The sequence below is a fragment of the Myotis lucifugus genome, unplaced genomic scaffold, assembly GCF_000147115.1.
Source record: "Myotis lucifugus unplaced genomic scaffold, Myoluc2.0 scaffold_71, whole genome shotgun sequence".
Classification (NCBI taxonomy): domain Eukaryota; kingdom Metazoa; phylum Chordata; class Mammalia; order Chiroptera; family Vespertilionidae; genus Myotis; species Myotis lucifugus.
The window spans coordinates 1,492,430-1,511,233 of record NW_005871119.1 but is presented as its reverse complement, the minus strand read 5'-3'; positions in this window follow the sequence as shown (position 1 = coordinate 1,511,233).

Genomic DNA, 18,804 nt, shown 5'->3' with positions numbered 1-18,804 from the left:
CTGGGAACAAATTGCTATTACGAATTTTCTTGGGAAAAAAAAAAAGCCCTTCATAGTAGATCTTAGGTACACATAACTCCAAGATAATATTAACTTCCACAATTTCTAGTACTGCTATTATTAACATTAATTTACAATATTTTATTTAAAATTATATGTTAAATATTAAGAATTTATAGCACTTAATGCTAGATATTAATCTTATTTAATTTCCACAATCAGGCGATGAAATTATTATTCCCACTTTACAGATGAAAAATTTGAGATGAGAGAGATTAAGTAAATTGTCTTTGGTTATGCCATCAGGAGTGGTGGAAGGAGGATGCAAATTAGAGTCTGACTTCGAGGTATATTTTCTACTCTTCTAATCCAGGGGAGTATTTGAGAAATAAAGTTCTGAAGGCATGAGAGAGATAAGATGACAAGTTCCTTTCAATTCACAGTGAAAATATGTGATTTGTGGAGGCAAAAGTAGAATATGCCTCAAAATGATAAACATGGTTCTTTTAATTTGAAAAATTCCAAATATCTAAAGAATCCATAAGGTAAAGAAACAAACCCTTGTACTCATCATCTGCCTTAAACAAATATCATTTTGCCAATCCTATTTTATTTCCCCCTTAGCTTTACTTTGAGTATTTAAATGCAAATAAAAGATATCACATCTTTTTTTCTCTCTCTTGTAAATACTTCAATATGCATCTCTATCTGATAAGGATATTATCTCTCTATTTGTCATCATAACCATATTTGAAAAGCATTTTCCTCTTTATATAGAAGATATGATGCCATTGAATGTTTTCAAAGTTAAAATGTAGCCTCTATAGAGATAAAATAACAAAAAAATTAACTCTACTGTTTAGACATATAAAGTCATGTTGGCATCATTCATCAAATCACATGAAAATAAAATGATTCTGAATGATCAACTTTTGATCATTTTAGACCAGCGATTTTCAACCTTTTTATCTCATGGCACACATAAACTACTATCTACGGGACACCAAAAAATATATTATTTGCCAATCTGACAACAAATATGTATAATTTTGATTCATTCACACCAGAATGGTTATTGCTGAGCTGGCTGTTGTCTTTTTTTTTTTTTTTTTTTACAATCTAAGGGAAAAGAGGTTAGTGCCTATGACTAAAATAGTCAGGTATTGCATTTTTTTGTTTTTAATATATTTTATTGATTTTTTACAGAGAGGAATAGAGAGCTAGAAACATCAATGAGAAACATCAGTCAGCTGCCTCCCGCACATCCCCCACTGGGGATGTGCCCACAACCAAGTTACTAGTACATGCCCTTGACTGGAATCGAACCTGGGACCCTTCAGTCCACAGGCCGATGCTCCATCCACTGAGCCAAACCGGTCAGGGCAGGTATTGCATGTTTTAAAAATTCTTGTGGCACACCTGTTGAAAATCGCCGTTATAGACACATTTAGAACAGAATCCATAGGTGCAAGGAAGCAGAAATCCTTCACTGGCTCACAAATGAATGAGGGCATGATCTAGACAATGAGATGCAACTTTAAAATGTGTCTCATGTGAAAATACATAGGGCAGAATTTTAAAGTCCTGCTTTTTAAATTTCTTGGACAAGAAGAAAATGTACAAATACAAATAAATTTGTGCCAGAAAATATAGATATGAGTATTCATTCAGCTATATTTGAAAAAAGAACTAGAGAGCTAGAGTAAACTTAATAAGACATCTAGTCAATACCTATAGCAAGAATACATGTGTCATTTTGGAAAGCAAGTTGCCTTTCCTCTTTCAAACCCCTTCAGCTAGAATGCCTGTCTTATTCTCACCCCTTCCCCCAGCCATCTAGACTCAAGTCTTAAGTTAATCAAGGAGCCAGACTCTAACAAATATAATAAAAGGTCATGGTAAAAATTATACTTGTTTAAAAAGTTTACTGGCCCAATTTAAGCACAAGGAGTTAAGCACAAAGGATAACTTTGCCAGAATATTATAACAGAACTTTCATGAAGGAGTACTGAGGCTGGGTCTACAAAATTTAGGTGAATTTGACTGGAAAGAAAACAAAAATTTAACACAAAACAAAGCAAAATAAAAAAAATTATGTGTCTGATTAGTGATAACTTGACAATAGCTTCATCAGCAGCTAGAACCCCAGAAGCATTTTCCTCCACTGATCCATCTTCTCAAATTGCCCCTAGAAGGCTCCCAGTGAAAGTCAGCTCCTACAGATGTGTGCTGACTCAAGTCAAGAAAGACCAGCTAAGCGGGATCGAGAGGGAGTTCACCTGGTTGAAGGAGCCATGAGCTGGTCAGTTCACCTCTGATATAAGAGAAAGAACAGTTCACTTCTTCTCTAATTAGATACTAGCAAACTAAATGAGTAGATTTATAGGACTAGACTATCATTTTACCACCTGGATGAGAAATGAGAGATGTCAGAGATATGATTCTTCAGCAGACTGGCTACAGCTGCCAAATTGCAGATTCAGGGAGCCCAAGACAATAACTATATAACAGAATATCATGTTAGCCCTAAAATTTTCCTAAACATGTTTTTATATATCTTATGTTGTCAATCATCAGGTGTGTTGAGGTATATGCTAACAAGTGTGGGTTAGACATCAGTTTTTCCAACTGGATTGAGCTAGTGAAAGGGCACAGAAAGGATAGATTCATTTAGGGCTCATTCATTTGACTTCTTTTTGCCTCAGACTAATATCTGTCTAAAGGTACCTCCTAGTATTGAGCTGAAAATAACATAAATGAGAAAATTCATTTTAAAGTTAAAATTGCAAAGTATAATTATTATTAAGGATGATTTTCTTCTTAAGGCTATTTCTTTTTATATTTTGTGTTTTTCTCCCTACCTTTATAGAATGATAATGATTAACACATAAACACACACAAAAATTGGTCAGATCTAATAGTAAAAACTGAGTTAGATATTAATCTACAAAAGTGCTTAACTATTCTAGATCAATAATATTCCAAGTAATAACCTCAAAGAGAACATGTAATTAACAAACAAAACACTGTAATTAAAAAAAATAATTTGCAAACTTCTTGGCTCTAGTATTTGTAATCTTCTTTGTGGACTTCAGGAAAATGATGCAACTTAAAAAATTATTGTTACACACATCACATGTTGACTTTAGGCTCCAGTGAAGAATATGATTAGAGTTTGACTCACAAATTATTAATAGGAAAATTGTTTTCATATTTTATTTGGTAATTTGAATTAAGTAAAAAGGTTATGGAGGTAAGAAAGATTGTTGTGGGGTTTTTTTTCTTCCTTTATTTTCTATTCCTCCTCATTCTGTCCTTGTATATTTGTATTAGGGGAGAATGAGGGATGATGAAAGGAAAGTTTTATTAAAAGAGGACTGGTTTGTTTTTGTTTTTCTGGCCAATTTTCAATCTACATCTAAATTCCTAGGAAAAAAAGACAAGTCTTCTGTGGAAATACTCCTTAGTAGACATTAGTTTATGCTGTCATTCCAGAACACCACAGTGATTCAGTGTGTTCACTTCCTGAGTTGGGATCTCTGTTCTGCCACTTACTAGCTATGTGACAGAGGACAAATTATTTAACTGTTCTTTCTCTATGATCTGATCCATAGAGTGTGAATAATGCCCAGTTGTTGTGAACATTCAGTGAGTTAATACATATAAAGTGCTTAGAACAATTGAATAATGCTCAGTAAGTTTTACTTATTATTTCCAGATATATTGTACATTAAAAAAATCCTTTGTTTTTTTGTGAAAGCTACTTTAATTTTTCTTTACTATGTTTGCAAATAAGAGATGCTTAAAGTTTAATGAGAAAGAAAGAGAATTATACAACTGCAGAATAGACAGATATTAAATTTAACTTAGAATTGAAATGGAAGACTCCTGATAAGAGAAGGCCCAGTCATGCCAGAAGAAAGAATTGCCCATGAAACTTGAACCTTTGCTAGCAGAGGCACCATGGGAAAACAGGATCCTGCAGGCACCGTTGCAGGCACTGTCCTTTTGGAGGACAGTCCCAGGATACCTGTCAAAACTATTCTGTCTCGTTCTCTGTAACTCAGTGAGCTCTTCTTGGGAACTTAAGCACTAAGAAATTAGTCATGAAGGGAATAATCTCTACCATGTCCACAAAATGGCTATTGTACTTTTATGTATAATTATGAAATCATATATATAATTAGCAATATGAAAAATAAGATTTAATATTAAGAGAAGGGCCTTAAAAGTATGTGTGTGTGTGTGTGTGTGTGTGTGTGTGTGTGTGTGTATATATATATATATATATATATATATATCTTATTACTGCAGCTTTTTGAAAACATTTATTACTGAAGCTTCTTGAAAACACATATTTATAAATATTGTATGAAATTATATAGACAATAAGGGAACTGGGAGAAAACAATAGGCTTTTGTCTGGAGCAATCATGAGTAAAATATTTTGTAATGTTCTATATTGATGTTAAAATAATAAATACAAAACTAATACACAAACCTATGAATTACAATGCTAAAACTAGTCAAGCATTTAAGTTTTAACAAACTAAAAGTTTAAATTACTGTTGGATTTTATTAATTCTTAGAGGATATTTCTGCTGGTACTGGCACTGCTAAACAATGTACATTTTTACATGCATGAGAGTTAACCTGATATGTTATAACTTAGCAGGTTTGAGGTGAGAAAACATTTCATTGATTTTTTTTCCATTTAAGAAGTAAATGGATTGTAATAACTATGTATGGTGCCAGATGGGTACTAGAATTTTCAGGGGGATCACTTCATAAATTATATACTTTTCTAACCACTATGCTGTGCACCTAAAACAAAAATAAAACAAGATTAAACATCAACTGTCATATAAAAATAAAAAAATTAATTCATTAAAAAAACTGTAATTTAATGTGTACAACTAATACACTTAATAAATTGTCAAATGATAAAAAAGAAGTAAAGAGAAAATAGTCAAATGTTCAACAGTTAGTTACTGTAGAGACTGGAAGAGTAGAAACCAATATATGCTGAATATCTACTATGCAATACGTAGGCTTTAACAAATATGTGACTTCTTAGTGAAAATACTATGATAAAATTACAAAAATTTATCCAATACCACTATGGTCAGGCATCATGCTGGCCTCGAGGAATTCCATTAAACCACAAATATAGACTGGAAGGGATGTATGTCCAGTCTTGAGTAGATCATGAATTCTCTTGCTGCTGACTTCAGCAGGAGATTTAAACCTCATGCTTGGAAACATGACCCCACAAAGCACTGCTGAGTTGGGTGGACCCAAGAATTGCACCAGCTACTCCATGAGAGAAACCAACAAAAGACCCCATGAAACTAAATGACCTCCTCCCAATGCCAAGGGAATCATAAGAGCTAACAGGCACCATCTTGGTAAGGAAGAATGGAAAGGGAGAAACTACCATGATAAGAACTTGAACTTAGAAATAATGGGAACATTTATTACGAAAGAGATCTGAAATCAAAACAGAGTGTTTAAACTGGAGGAAGCAGAGAAACCATGAGCTGGCAATACTTATTCTTTTTCTTGTTACCTAGATGAGTGATGTAGGGGTGGGGAGAGTAGAGCTTGAGTTTATAGAAACATTAGATAGAAATGAGGCTAATTGTCTTTGCTTATCTAGGCAGTATATGAATACCTTTCTACATTGTGGGTTCTCTTAAAGCAGGAATTATATTTTATTATTTTATTTATCCTCCATTAGACATTAGCACAGTTTTGTCTGACAGTTACATAAGAAATGGCATTGAATAAATAAGTCATAAGAGTTGAAGGGATTAGAGAAGTGTTCTAATTCATCATCCTGATTTCAAGTCGGCTCACATCATTCAGCACAGAAATCTTTTTCTTGGGGCCCTGGAATATGGTGGGATTTGCTCTTGGCCTATTGTAGTGAGAAAGCAGAACTAGTCAATCTCTCCCAGGCTTACATTTGCTTTCCTTCCATTTCTTCCTTTCATTCTGACTTGCAGACTTTTTCTTTCTTTTCCTTTTTTTGAATTTGGTGTGATATTGGTTAATGAAATTATATAGAATTCAGGGGTATAATTCTATAATACACCATCTGTATATTGTATTGTGTGTTCACCACCCTAAGTCAAGTTTCCTTTCATCACCATTTATCCTCCCTTTACGCTCTTTTGCCGCCCCACCACCAGTTTCCTCAGGTAATCAGCATACAGTTGTCGGAAATTTTTTTTTTACTTACTATTAAATTTCTGCCCTTTATCTCCCCACTCCTCATATTACCTTACTAGGAGGCCAGCACGCAATTCGAAATCACGCGGCACCGCCCACCCTTGAGTCGCCAGTCTAGCCCTGATTTGCTCCCCAGGCCCTGCAGCAGCTGCGACCACTGCCAGTCCAGCCCTGCCTCCCTCTCTGGCCCTTGAAACAGCTGCGCTGCTGCTGATCAGGCCTTCCCCTAGCGCAGGAGCGTGGAGGCCCCTGCTGCCCCTGCCCCCGATGCTGCACGCGCAACCTCCTCCTGTCTGGTTGACCTGTTACGGTATCCCAGTTAATTAGCATATTTCTCTCTCTCTCTCTCTCTCTCTCTCTCTCTCTCTCTCTCTCTCTCTCTTTCTCTCTCTCTCTCTCTCTCTCTCTCTCTCTCTCTCTCTATATATATCCCACACCACATATATTTCCAACTACCAAGATATCAGTCTTTTGAACCATTTAGAACAAATGTTAGAGCAAAATAGCAAAAGGATATTTTAAAAAAGAAGAACTTGTAAGGAAGTTAAATTATCACCACCCTTGATTATTTGGATTTTTCAAAAAGAACTTTAATTTTTTTTTCTCTTATGAGAGGTGTCTTCAGATTACCTTTTAATATTTGAATCCTCCTGATGTATTACCAAATTTTGTATAGTAATAAAACTGTAAAATACACTATATACACAATTTTCCAGCTTCTCTAAATTTTGGTTTGCTTTTTTTCTGTTTTGTCTCATTTATTTGCTGGTCCCTCCCCCCTCCTTTTTTTTTTTTTTTTAAAGAGAAGGAAGGGCCTTTTATAGTTACATCTACTTTGGGAACATTTATTTGGAATGAAATAAGAATGACTTATAATTATAGTTTAATGCCTCAAAATAGGAAACTGGGCCAAATTGCTTAACCAAATGCAGATTTGGTTGGGATTCAGGAGTTACTTCTAAGGCAAGGCCTTGGAAAGTCTGAACCATTGCTTATCTTTAATTTATGGTTCTCTGCTAAGGGCAGCACTAAACTGATTGCTCACCAGGTTAAAATTTTGACTTAGAAAAGTTGTACATCACAGAGCAGACTTCAAGACAGATTCACATTGTGTTCTTTTTCTTAGTTGTGGCATCTGTTTCTCTCAGTTAAAACTCTCTCATTTAGGTGTATCCAATTCTGATTAAAGGAACCATATACAAAAGTGATCTAAGAAAAAGACAGAGTGTTGGATGAGCTCTCCTGAGATTTCTGAGCTCTTTCATTTCCTTCTTTCTTGTTTTGGCCTCAAAAAATAGTGCTTGTTGCCCTGACTGGTTTGGCTCAGTGGATAGAGCGTCAGCCTGCGGAATGAGGGGTCCCGGGTTCAATTCCGGTCAAGGGCATGTACCTTGGTTTTGGGCACATCCCCAGTAGGGGGTGTGCAGGAGGCAGCTGATCGATGTTTCTCATCGATGTTTCTAATTCTCTATCCCTCTCCCTTTCTCTCTGTAAAAAAATCAATAAAATATATTTAAAAAAAAATATTGCTTGTGGATTCCCATTAGAAATAACCTGGAACATTTCAGCATTCTAACCTGCACAATTTAAGAGATGCATATATCTCCAACTTTAGGGTATAGTATCTTTTTCTCAAACATCCATACCTTTGGCACTGTAAGTGAAGATCATTACAAAATGAATTTTTTCCTATGGAGCCTGGATTTATAACTTGTAATAACTGAGCTCAGTTTTCCCCTGGAAGAAGATGACCAAGGTAACTATGGGGCACTGAGGGCACTATGTCTTCATTCCAGCATTCAGTACTCGCCCATGTGAAACACATCCTACAGGGTCCTGGCAAGAAACAGATGGCAGAGTTATATTGGGTCCTCTGAGGAGAGATTAGCAAAGGTACTACAGACAGTCCTCGGGTTACATCGGACTTGACGTACGTTGTTTCGTGGTTACGTCGCCATCTCCCATTTATTTATTAAAAAAAAAAGTTCCGTCATTTAGACGTATATACATATGTGCTTTATTTTTTTTATTATTTATTTACCACAAGTAAAGGTCAGGAATTGTTATTTTTCTTTTTTTTTTTTTTTTTTACTGTTTCACTTCATTACTGCTGTGTATGTGCTCCATGTGAGTGACGAAGGTGCTTATGTAGGTGGGTTCTGACTTAAGGTGAAAATCACCTTACATCATGCCTGAGGAATAGATCTCCCATGTAACCTGAGGACCTACTGTATTTATGAAGGTAAGGGTAAGATGAAGAAACAACAAGCACTGGGAGGCTAGGAGCAGCAGGGCCAGGAGAAGGGATTGATGCCACCCTGGGCTTGGAGGAGCAAGGAGAGGAAGCAGTTATCAGAACCTAGAGACAAAGGGCAGAAAAAGAGACACTTTGGCCTACAGTGGACAGATGCAGCCAGCCCACAGCCCACAGTAAACTCATCCTTGAGCTCCACAGCTGGGATCAGAGGATAAGGATAAATTTATTGATGTAGGTCAGTTTCGTGGAGAAACATAGGGTGGAACCTGGATCTGAAGAAGCAAATAGATGAGATACAAAATTAGTTGGAATTGATCCCTCAACTCCAGGGTAATGGTCATTGCTAATCCATATGCACTTCTTTGTGAATTAGAAAAAATAAAAATTACCATGTATGGGTAGGCACAGACCTATTAGTGCACAGGCCTGTGATTCTTTGAGAATCCTATATAATAAAAGTGTAATATGCAAATCGACCAAATGGCGGAACAACCAGCAGGGGGCATGGCTGGTGAGCAGGCACCGCCAGGCCAGCCAAGGCAGGTGCCAGCAGGCCGAGGGAAGAGACGGCGATGGGGGAGGGGGGGACAGCAGCGACCAGCGGCAGCAGAGGGGCGATGGGGGGGGGGCCAGCCTCTCACCAGCCAGCGCCATCTCCTGATCGGCCCGCTGGTCGCCTCCCGCAGGGGAAGGCCAGACTGCATCTTAGGCCTGCTCCTTGCGGGCCTAAGCCATCAGTCGGACATCTCCTGAGGGCTCCTGGACTATGACAGGGCACAGGCTGGGCTGAGGGACCCCCTCCAAGTGCAGGAATTTTCATGCACCAGGCCTCTAGTTACAAAAAGACTTTCCTTCTTCCTGGAAATGTAGCCCAATTAAAGTAATGGCATCTAAGCCTATTAAAGTAATGGCATCATCTTCTTGTCAGAGTTCTTAGTTCAGTGATGAGTGCAGAATCCAGCTCAAGCCAATCAGCATCTGACTGTCATGTGATCATATCCACTGGTTCAAGGTCAGGCACATGTCTGACATTAGGCTGATAGAAATGAAGTTCAGGATTTTTGGTCTATGACTGCTCAAAAAGAAGTTCTTTACCATTCCCAGAAATAAATGAGAAAGCATATGGTCCTGGAAGGTGGTCCTCATTTACCATAAGGGAAGCCAGCCTTAAAATGAGCCTGATGCCTAGAGGGAGAAAGTCATTCACAACTCCTACAGTATCCAGAGTCGGAGTCAGACTCTGTCTGAAGTCTGCCCTATCTCTGTATTTTTCAATTACATTAGTCAATAAATTTTCTTTAGTTTTTTAGAGTTATGTTTTCTCTTGCTTGAAAACAGGGACTTCTTAAGAGCTCTTCTTGCCTTCTCAATTATAGACAACTTCGGTTTTTTCAGCTTCTTCCAGAAAAAAAAATGTTTTTAAATCTATTCAACCCAAACTACATCTTCAGCTGAAACCAGATTGATCTTCAGCCATTCCTGTATGCCCACCCTTATTGGTGTTCACTTAGAAGTAAGAGTGCCTGTGAAATTCTTTTAGGCACCCCACGTCATGTTTTCTTATTGATGTCATCTTTAACATAATTGCTGTGGAAATATATCTTATCATCTATTATAAAAATTATATTTGCCTTTATTCATCTTGCCTCCTCTGAGTGGACATGTACCCAAAGTATCCTTTTTATGACCACAGTTGGATTTTCTTTTGGGTATTTGCATATTTTGTATTTAACTTTGTTGCACACAAGTGTGAAGGTATAATTTAATAACATTAGAGACATTGCTGTAAGAAATCAAACAATACAAACTGAACTCTAGCAACTCAGGAATTCTGTTCATTTTAACTGAAACTGAGGAACTTAGAGTTCAAAACTAGATTAAAATATCTCAGCCCCTCAATGGGGGGAAAAGGAGACATATGTAATACTTTAAACAATAAATAATTAAAGAAAAAATAAATACAATACAATAAAAATGTGGCAGCCCTAATCTGTGTAGTGATCAGAACTTGCCTAAATTAACTCTTAACAACAGCCTTTTAACCAGTTTCCCTGCATGTATTCTTGACCTCTTCAAAACTCCCCTCCACATTACCTTCAAGGAGTTGATGGGCATTCCCCTCATTGAGGAGGGACTGGCACATAAACATTGACCTCAATAAACATTGGTAAGATATTTGCTTTGCAGAATTGTGTTCAGGCTCCTTAAGAAGAAAGATAAAGTAATTGTGTTCAGGCTCCTTAAAAAAAGAGAAAGTCTTCTGTATCTTGCCTGGTTTCCAACCAATCTCTCCGATTTCCTCCCTTTGTCTCCCTGCCTTATCATTTACTTTCAAGCATCTTTTTGCACAATTCTTTTTTCCATTTGTGTCTTTCCTACATGGCTACCCTCTGCCTGAAATGTTTTCTCAGCCTCTTCTTAGTAAGCTCCCAGTTTTACCCAGGATTAAGGCTTTGTCACTTGGCCCCCCAGGAAAGCTTCTTCCCATTTTATTCTTGTGGCAGTTGCTCTATTTTTAGTTCTGTAGTCCTGAAATCTGCTATGATTAGATTTTTATGCATGGACTTATCCACTAGACTGAACTTCATGACAACAGGGACAATGTCTTATCCCCCTTTGTATTCCCATCTGAGAGAGAGCAGGCACTTAAGGATTCTGCATACCAAAGAACATTTTTATCTCTTTATCCAAGTAACAAACTCCCAAACATTAGATTTAATCTCATAAAATATGGCTGAGTCAATTGAGCAATTAGTTTGTATTCAAGTTAAATATTGAATTAAAATTCTTTATGGGCTGTGAGTGGGTTTGCCAAATATCAATTCAAATAAAATTTTCAATTAACATTTAAAACTGGAAGTACCATTTTGTTTTTTCTAGGTAACATCATAAACAGTTTCTTCTGGTACAATTGGAAAAATTTAATATGAACCGATCATCTTATTCTCTGTACTATGTAGCATTTTTTTTAAAATACCCCTTACTCTAGTAGCTTAAATAATATGACTTGTATGCAGTGGTTGTCAAAGTTTCAATGACCAAACATTACTAGTATTTAAGCATACAGGTCTCCTAAAGCATTTCATTTAATACTTTTAAAACAGGTTAGAGTATTTTCTGCCATCACAAACATATTCTCAAATAGAGATTGTTTTACATTTGGTAAAGATAAATGCTGAGGCTTGTATGAATTTTTTTTCTTCCTTACCCAACCAACTTAGAATAATTGTTTTAAAGCTAGCTGACCCACATACAAACCCACCATAGAAAGCAAATTGAAAAGTAACCAAATGAACAAAATAAATGAACAAACAAAATAGAATCAAACTCATTGTTGCAAAGAACAGACTGATCATTGCCAGAGGGGCTTGGGGAGCTGAGTGAAAAAGGTGAAGGGATTAATATATACAAATTGGTAGTTACAAAATATTCACAGGGATGTAAAATACAGCATAGGGAATATAGTCAATAATATTGTAATATGGTACCAGGTGGGTACTTGAAATATCAGGGGATCACTTTGTAGAATATACCATTGTCTAACCACTGCTTGTACACCTGAAACTAGTACAAATAATACCGAATGTAAACTGTAATTGAAGAATAAAATTAAAGAAAGAAAAGTAACCACAACAAATAAACTAAAGGAAAAATAAAATTGAAACAATTCATGCATATGGATGGGTATCTTAGCTTTTAATCTTTTCTTCTCTCATAATAATGAACATAAGGCCTTTTTCATGGAAGGTGCTTGTCATAGCTCAAGACCCAGCCAGTTGACTGAAGATAATTACTCAGAAACAGGCACAATGTGGGGAAAACATCCCCAGAATCTGGAACAAGACAGAAAACCACTGGTGATCATTAGGACAGGAATATAGCTTCCAATGTAGTGCAGCTCCATACTACCTCCCAACGTGTGAGTGAGCAGTGGGCCTGGTGACTACCTGGTGCCCCTCTTTTTTCTGCACCCATGGCAAACATCAATTTTTCATGAATAAAGTTCCATTGGGTTGGAACTTTACCTCACCGTCTTCTCAACCCAGTGCTCAAAGTCACCACCACCAGTCAATTGAATTGCACTTCATATGAAATACAGACTATAATTTTAAAATTGCAAGCAGAGGAAGGGCCATATCCCCACAGCTTTGAGAGGAAGCTTGCCAGGCTAGCAACCAGGCAGGGATGAACAATGCATAATAACTCTTACATTAGAAAGAGAACTAAAGTGTGAAAGAACAGCAAAAAGTTTTCCTTCTACATTGCAATATGCATCATGTCCTCAAAATATATGGAAATGTTTCTCTGTTTGCAAACTAAGCAAAAGCAAAAGGGCTGCCCTACTGCATAAAGGCAAATTGCTGATTGGGATATCAGAAAGCAAGTTTGCACCAGATGACTATAAATATGTTATTTTAGGGTTTTTGTGGAACTGGTGGTATCTGCTAACCTGTGATATTTGAAATAAATTCACGGGAATTTTTTATTTTGATTTCCCTATCTGACTCCTTTATAAATAACACTCCTGCTTTTCCAGTCTTTGAAATTCTACTGTAATCAATTTTTTTTGTCAGAACTATGCTTTCAGGTACAAAATAGGATATGCCATAAAGAAGTTGGAAATTATATGTAAAATGACATGTTTTTTGAGAAGTGTTTGTGTAGCATTTCTTATTTGCAAAATATTTTTTTATTGTAAACATACTAACTAATTACCACTGCTAGTTATTCAAGGGCTGGCTCACCCTTACATTACATATGTGAAAAACAAGACAGAGAGATAAGTTCAACTTGAGTTGACTAACCAAATTATATAGCAAATCAATCATCCAACCATGACTAAAACCTTCAGTCTCTGAAACTACAGCTTAGTTTACTGAAGCATTCAGCCTTTCATAGGATTTTATTACTTTGTAATATATTGATTTTTTCCTTGAAAAATTAGTTTCCTTTCAACTTCCATAGTAAAATGTGCAGTTTATTAAAACTATAATTGTTTACTATTTAGGAAACAAAGATACCATTTATATGTTCTGCCTCTTCTATTTTTCTATTCCCAACTTCGCCATCATTTCCTCCAGAGCTTATAGACAGACATGCCGACGCGTGGAGATTCTTTCCAGTTTTATGAAATCTCCTGACTCTATGACCCCATTGATATATTATTTTATTATTCCTCTTTTCAGTCAAGCTTTTTGACAGAGTAGTTTACATTCACTGTCTTCATTCTGGTACTACCCAATCACTCCTCGATCCACTGAAATTTACTCTCTGCCCCAAGCAATCAACTGATAGGTTCTGTTAAATTGTGTCAGTAGATCTTATTCATCTTGCATCATCTTGGAAACTATACAAACTGCTGTAAAACATAGCACCTATAGTATTGTACTATAATATGAACTTAAAATTTTAATAATAGAGTAGATCTCATGCTGTTTTTAACACACACACACACACACACACACACACAAATAAACAGGGACATGAAGAAATATTTGGAAGTGATGAATATGTCTATTACCTTGATAGCAGTGCTGGCTTTACAGGTGTACACATATGCCAAAACCCATCAAATTGTATACATTAAATATGTGAAATTTTTTGTATATCAATTATGTCTCAGTAAAGCTATTTTTAAAAAGTGTATCAATTCTTCCCAACTCCCCAGGGCACTTTAAGACTGTATCTCTCCAGATCTGACTGATGCATCTGACTTGGTTGCATTCTCTCTTGACTCTCTGCTTTTGCCTCTGCCCATTCATTTTTTATCTCTTTCATGAACTTCCCCTGACTTGTCTCTCCTCTAAAGCTGGAGTTTCTGAATTCCTTTTTTGGTCCACTGCTTTTTTCATGGTAGAGCTTCACTTTGGACTCCTGACCCAGTCTCAGAACTTTAATTACCTTCTTTATCCTAGTGATTTCCAAAACTAAGTCTGATCCTGTGACCTTTCCTCCAGATATCAGACTCATACTTACAAATAACTATTGGACATGTCCAAACTTGTGAGACCCACAGGCAAATATTCAAAGTATATTTTACCCTCAGTCCTGTTCCTTTTATATACCCTATGTAATTTGATGAAGCAACCTCTACCAACTCTTTGGTAGAGAGCTTTGCTAGTTTCCCCGTGGCTTCATCCTCCATATTCAATTAATCAACAATCTCCTTTGATTATATCTCCTGAATATTTATTTTTCTTATCATCTCTGCATCTACTATCTCCAACATAGTTTAACCCTGATAATTTTAATTCTGCTCAAGTTCATTTTTTTGTTTCTAGTCTTGACTTCTTCAGATTTATCCACTGCACCAAAGTCATAATAACCTGTGTAAAATAAAATCTGACAATCATTCTCTTTCTTACAGCCCCCAAAGATTTTCTGTGGTTTACAGGTTAAAGTCGAAGCTTATAGGAGTGGCTACAAGCCCTTTATAACTTGGCTTCTGTCTATGATTGCCGAAAATGCCTGATAATCCCTGCTTCACAATTTATTTAGTAATACCAAATATTTATAGTTTCCCATCCACACACAACAATAAAAGCCTTGGCTGTTGGTTCTGTCTGGAAAACAATTCTGGTCTCTCCCCTGTGGCAGTCATTAGTACAATTCAACATTATTTCCAAATATTGTCCTCTGACTCATGGTAGGATAGTACTCCCTTTCTTCTTGAAGTTAACCATGATTGTGCGACTTGCCTTAGTGAATGAAAAGTGAGTAAAAGCAATTGTGTCACATTCAAGCAGATGCTTTTAAGAGCAGATATATGATTTTCCATCCTCCTTCCTCATGTCACAGCAACTAGCAACATTCCAGATAGTGGAGTATCTGTCGGCCTCAGTCCCTGAGTAAGGATAATGTCCTGAGGCAGACATGAAGAAATAACCCTGTATTGTTTTAAGCCCTTAAGAATTTTGAGATGTTTATTACTGGAGCATATTTTAACCTATCCTTATTCTAATCTTTTTATCTGACTAATTACTACTTATGCTTCAAATTTTACTTGGTTATTATCTTCTCTCAGAAAGTTTTCCTTGAATTTCTAGAGTATTTCCTCGATGGCAAAAGAGATAATAGGGTTAAAAGAGTAAATTCACTTAAAATGGTATATATTTAGGTATTGCTTAATAGAATTTACCTGTTTATGTGGTCATTATTATATGTCAGTTACCTGATTCTCTTCTCTGCATTTTGCATTTAACTCATACATAATTCATACCCTTTATAAAAGATTAAGCTAGCCAATATATTTCCAAAAATAGCTCTCTTTATCAAAATGCCAGCATTATAATTGCCAGTTGTGGACTGAAAATTTCCAGAATAAGGAAAGAGAGGGTGATGATACTACAGCATGGCGTCAGCTACACTGAGTGGTCATTGTTCTTGGTGTTAATGTCTCTGAGCTTTAATTTCCTCAGTTGTAATATAGAAATAGTAATATGTAAAGTTTTTTTCAGGACTGAAGTAAATAGCACACATAGAGTTTAACATTATATCTGGCACACAGTAATTTTGCAATAAGTGTTTTCATTTCTAGTTACAGTTACGCTTATCAACTAAGCACCATGACGAAAGACCGTCACTCTAGGGCTGTGAATAGTGTGTAAGTTTGTCTTGCCTTCACTATAATTCATAAGGCTAGAACAGCCGTGGGCAAACTACAGCCCGTGGGCCGGATACGGCCCGTTTGAAATGAATAAAACTAAAAAAAAAAAAAAAGACCGTACCCTTTTATATAATGATGTTTACTTTGAATTTATATTAGTTCACACAAACACTCCATCCATGCTTTTGTTCCGGCCCTCCGGTCCAGTTTAAGAACCCATTGTGGCCCTCGAGTCAAAAAGTTTGCCCACCCCTGGACTAGAAGCTACCCAAGGGCAGGTACTCCCATTGCATTTTATTTATCCAAAATGCCAAATGCAGTGCTCAGTCAATATTTATTGGATTACACTGAAGTTTTAATAGAATGTCTTGCTTAATAACCCAAACCTATGGGTCATGGTGATGTGTTGAGGACAAAGTTAGGGTTATCCTTGGAGATGGCAGGAATTCCAGTCCTCTCTCAGCTGGAGAGATCCTCCGTTGGCATGCTATTGATCAAGGAAATTTCCCTTCCATCTGAACTGTTGGAGCTTCCACTTAGGATGTGGGTCATTGTTCACAGATATTAAGCACAGACTTGTATCAAGAGAACAATGGCTGCATCTTCTGGACAATGATATACCAAGTACATTATCTTCATGCTATTTGGAGCATTCAAAACATCTGGGGGTAGAAGTCTCTGCTCCTCTTTTAATACAGCAGCCGTGCTGGTGCAGAACACACGCAAAGTGCCTGAAAGTATTTGTTGAGCTTCCACAGGAAGGCAACCAGTGGAGCGACTGACAGATTATATTATAAATAGAAGAATTCTGTCACTCGTAGAAAACCTCATGAAAATAATTAGCATCAAACTTTGACAATTTTGGAATCTCACTATAAAGTATAATATATTTTGTCTGTGTTTCATGATTTGATCAACTTTCAGCAGAGAATGGGAGCATTGGGAATTCTAAAACAATCTATGGAAACAAGATAACCTGCAGAACAACCATGACCAAGAGAGGAAAAAAATGGAGAAATAAAACTTCTCAAAATATTGGATGCAGCTTAATAAGCCACATAGCCAAATTCATCAGTAGGTTCTGATGAACTAGTATTGAACAGAGATCATTTGTAATTCTGTTTCTCAGCCACATGACTTGCGATAAATCCCTAGGACTAAGAGCACGTAAATATCATGACAGTCAATTGGGGAACAGACTATTTTTCCTTTTTTGATGTGATTCCTGACTTGTTCAAGTTTGCCCTTTGGGTGCTGTAATCATTGCTGGTATCTCAAATGATCACAAGAAGTGAAAACCAAAGACCAGCCTTCATCCTATACAGTGAAGATTTGCCATATGACAGGAAACCTGACCACACTTTAGGTGTATTAGCACCAAGGACAATGCTGTCAGCAACAAGCAGCAGAGCATCATCCAGAGGAGTCCCATGGGATCTTTGTGTTCTGCTTCCTTGTGCAAATACATTTGTCTCCTACCTACCTGTTCACAGGCAGGATTCAATTAAAGTAGCCAATATACAGACTTTGGATTTTATGTAAAAGTTTTCATTAGCCAAAATAAATACATTTGTACAGTAATTTTTTAAAGTAGATTATTCTTTGTCTAGTTTGCATTTTGCTTATTTTGTCAGGCACAAGAAAAATTCTTTCTGGCCAAAAAGAGAAGAATTCAAAAAGAAAACATAGAAGAAAAAGAAATAGTTGCTAGAACATTTTATTCAGACCTCTTCCTGAAACTTTATCTGAAAAGTCATTTTAGAAAACATAGCACATAGTCTACTAAAAAGTTAAAAAGTAACTGGAAATTTTTATTATCAATCTCAATGTTCTGACCAAAACTTTCTCTTCCAGCTCTAAGGGCCAAATTTTGCACTGACAATTGCTTTTCTTCCCACAGCTTCTCTGAATTTCATGCTAGATAAAGTTTTTCTAAGATTTTAGAAATACAGTGACTTTTGGTTCATAATGATTTTGTGAAAAATGATATTCTGTGAAGAGAAGTGGACTGAGAGCTAGTTTCTCCAGTAATTTTTCTTTTTCTGTCCCAAACAGAGAGAAAAGGAGAGAGATTGAAACATCAATGATGAGAATCATGGATTGGCTGCCTCCTGCACACCCCCTACTGGGGATTGAGCCCACAACCCGGGCAAGTGCCCTGACTGGGAATAGAACCATGACCTCCTGGTTCATAGGTCTATGCTCAATCACTGAGCCATGTCAGCCAGGCAGAATATGTTTGTCATTGATTCCAGAGAGAGGAAAGTAGAGGGAGAGAGAGAGAGAGGGGGGGGGAGAGGGAGAGGGAGAGAAGGAGAGAGGGAGAGAGAGAGAGAGAGAGAGAGAGAGAGAGAGAGAGAGAGAGAAAGAGAGAGAGAGAGAAACATCCATTGGTTCGTACATGCCCTGACTGGGGATCAAACCCACAACCTGGGTATGTGCCCTGACATGGAATTAAACCCATGACCCTTGGGTGTATGGGGCAACACTCTAACCAACTGAGCTGCACCAGCCAGGGCCCAAAGGCTGTGCTTTTAATCTATACAGAGGAGGAGGTTGGGACACTGAAATACTATCTCTAGTTGTTAGGGGAAAAAAAACTGTTGTCCTTTTGAGATTAGGATTTATTTTTGTTCTTTCATACTGGTGAACTGGATGAGAACCATCATTCTCATGTGTCATCCAAGTGAAATATTGAACACATATA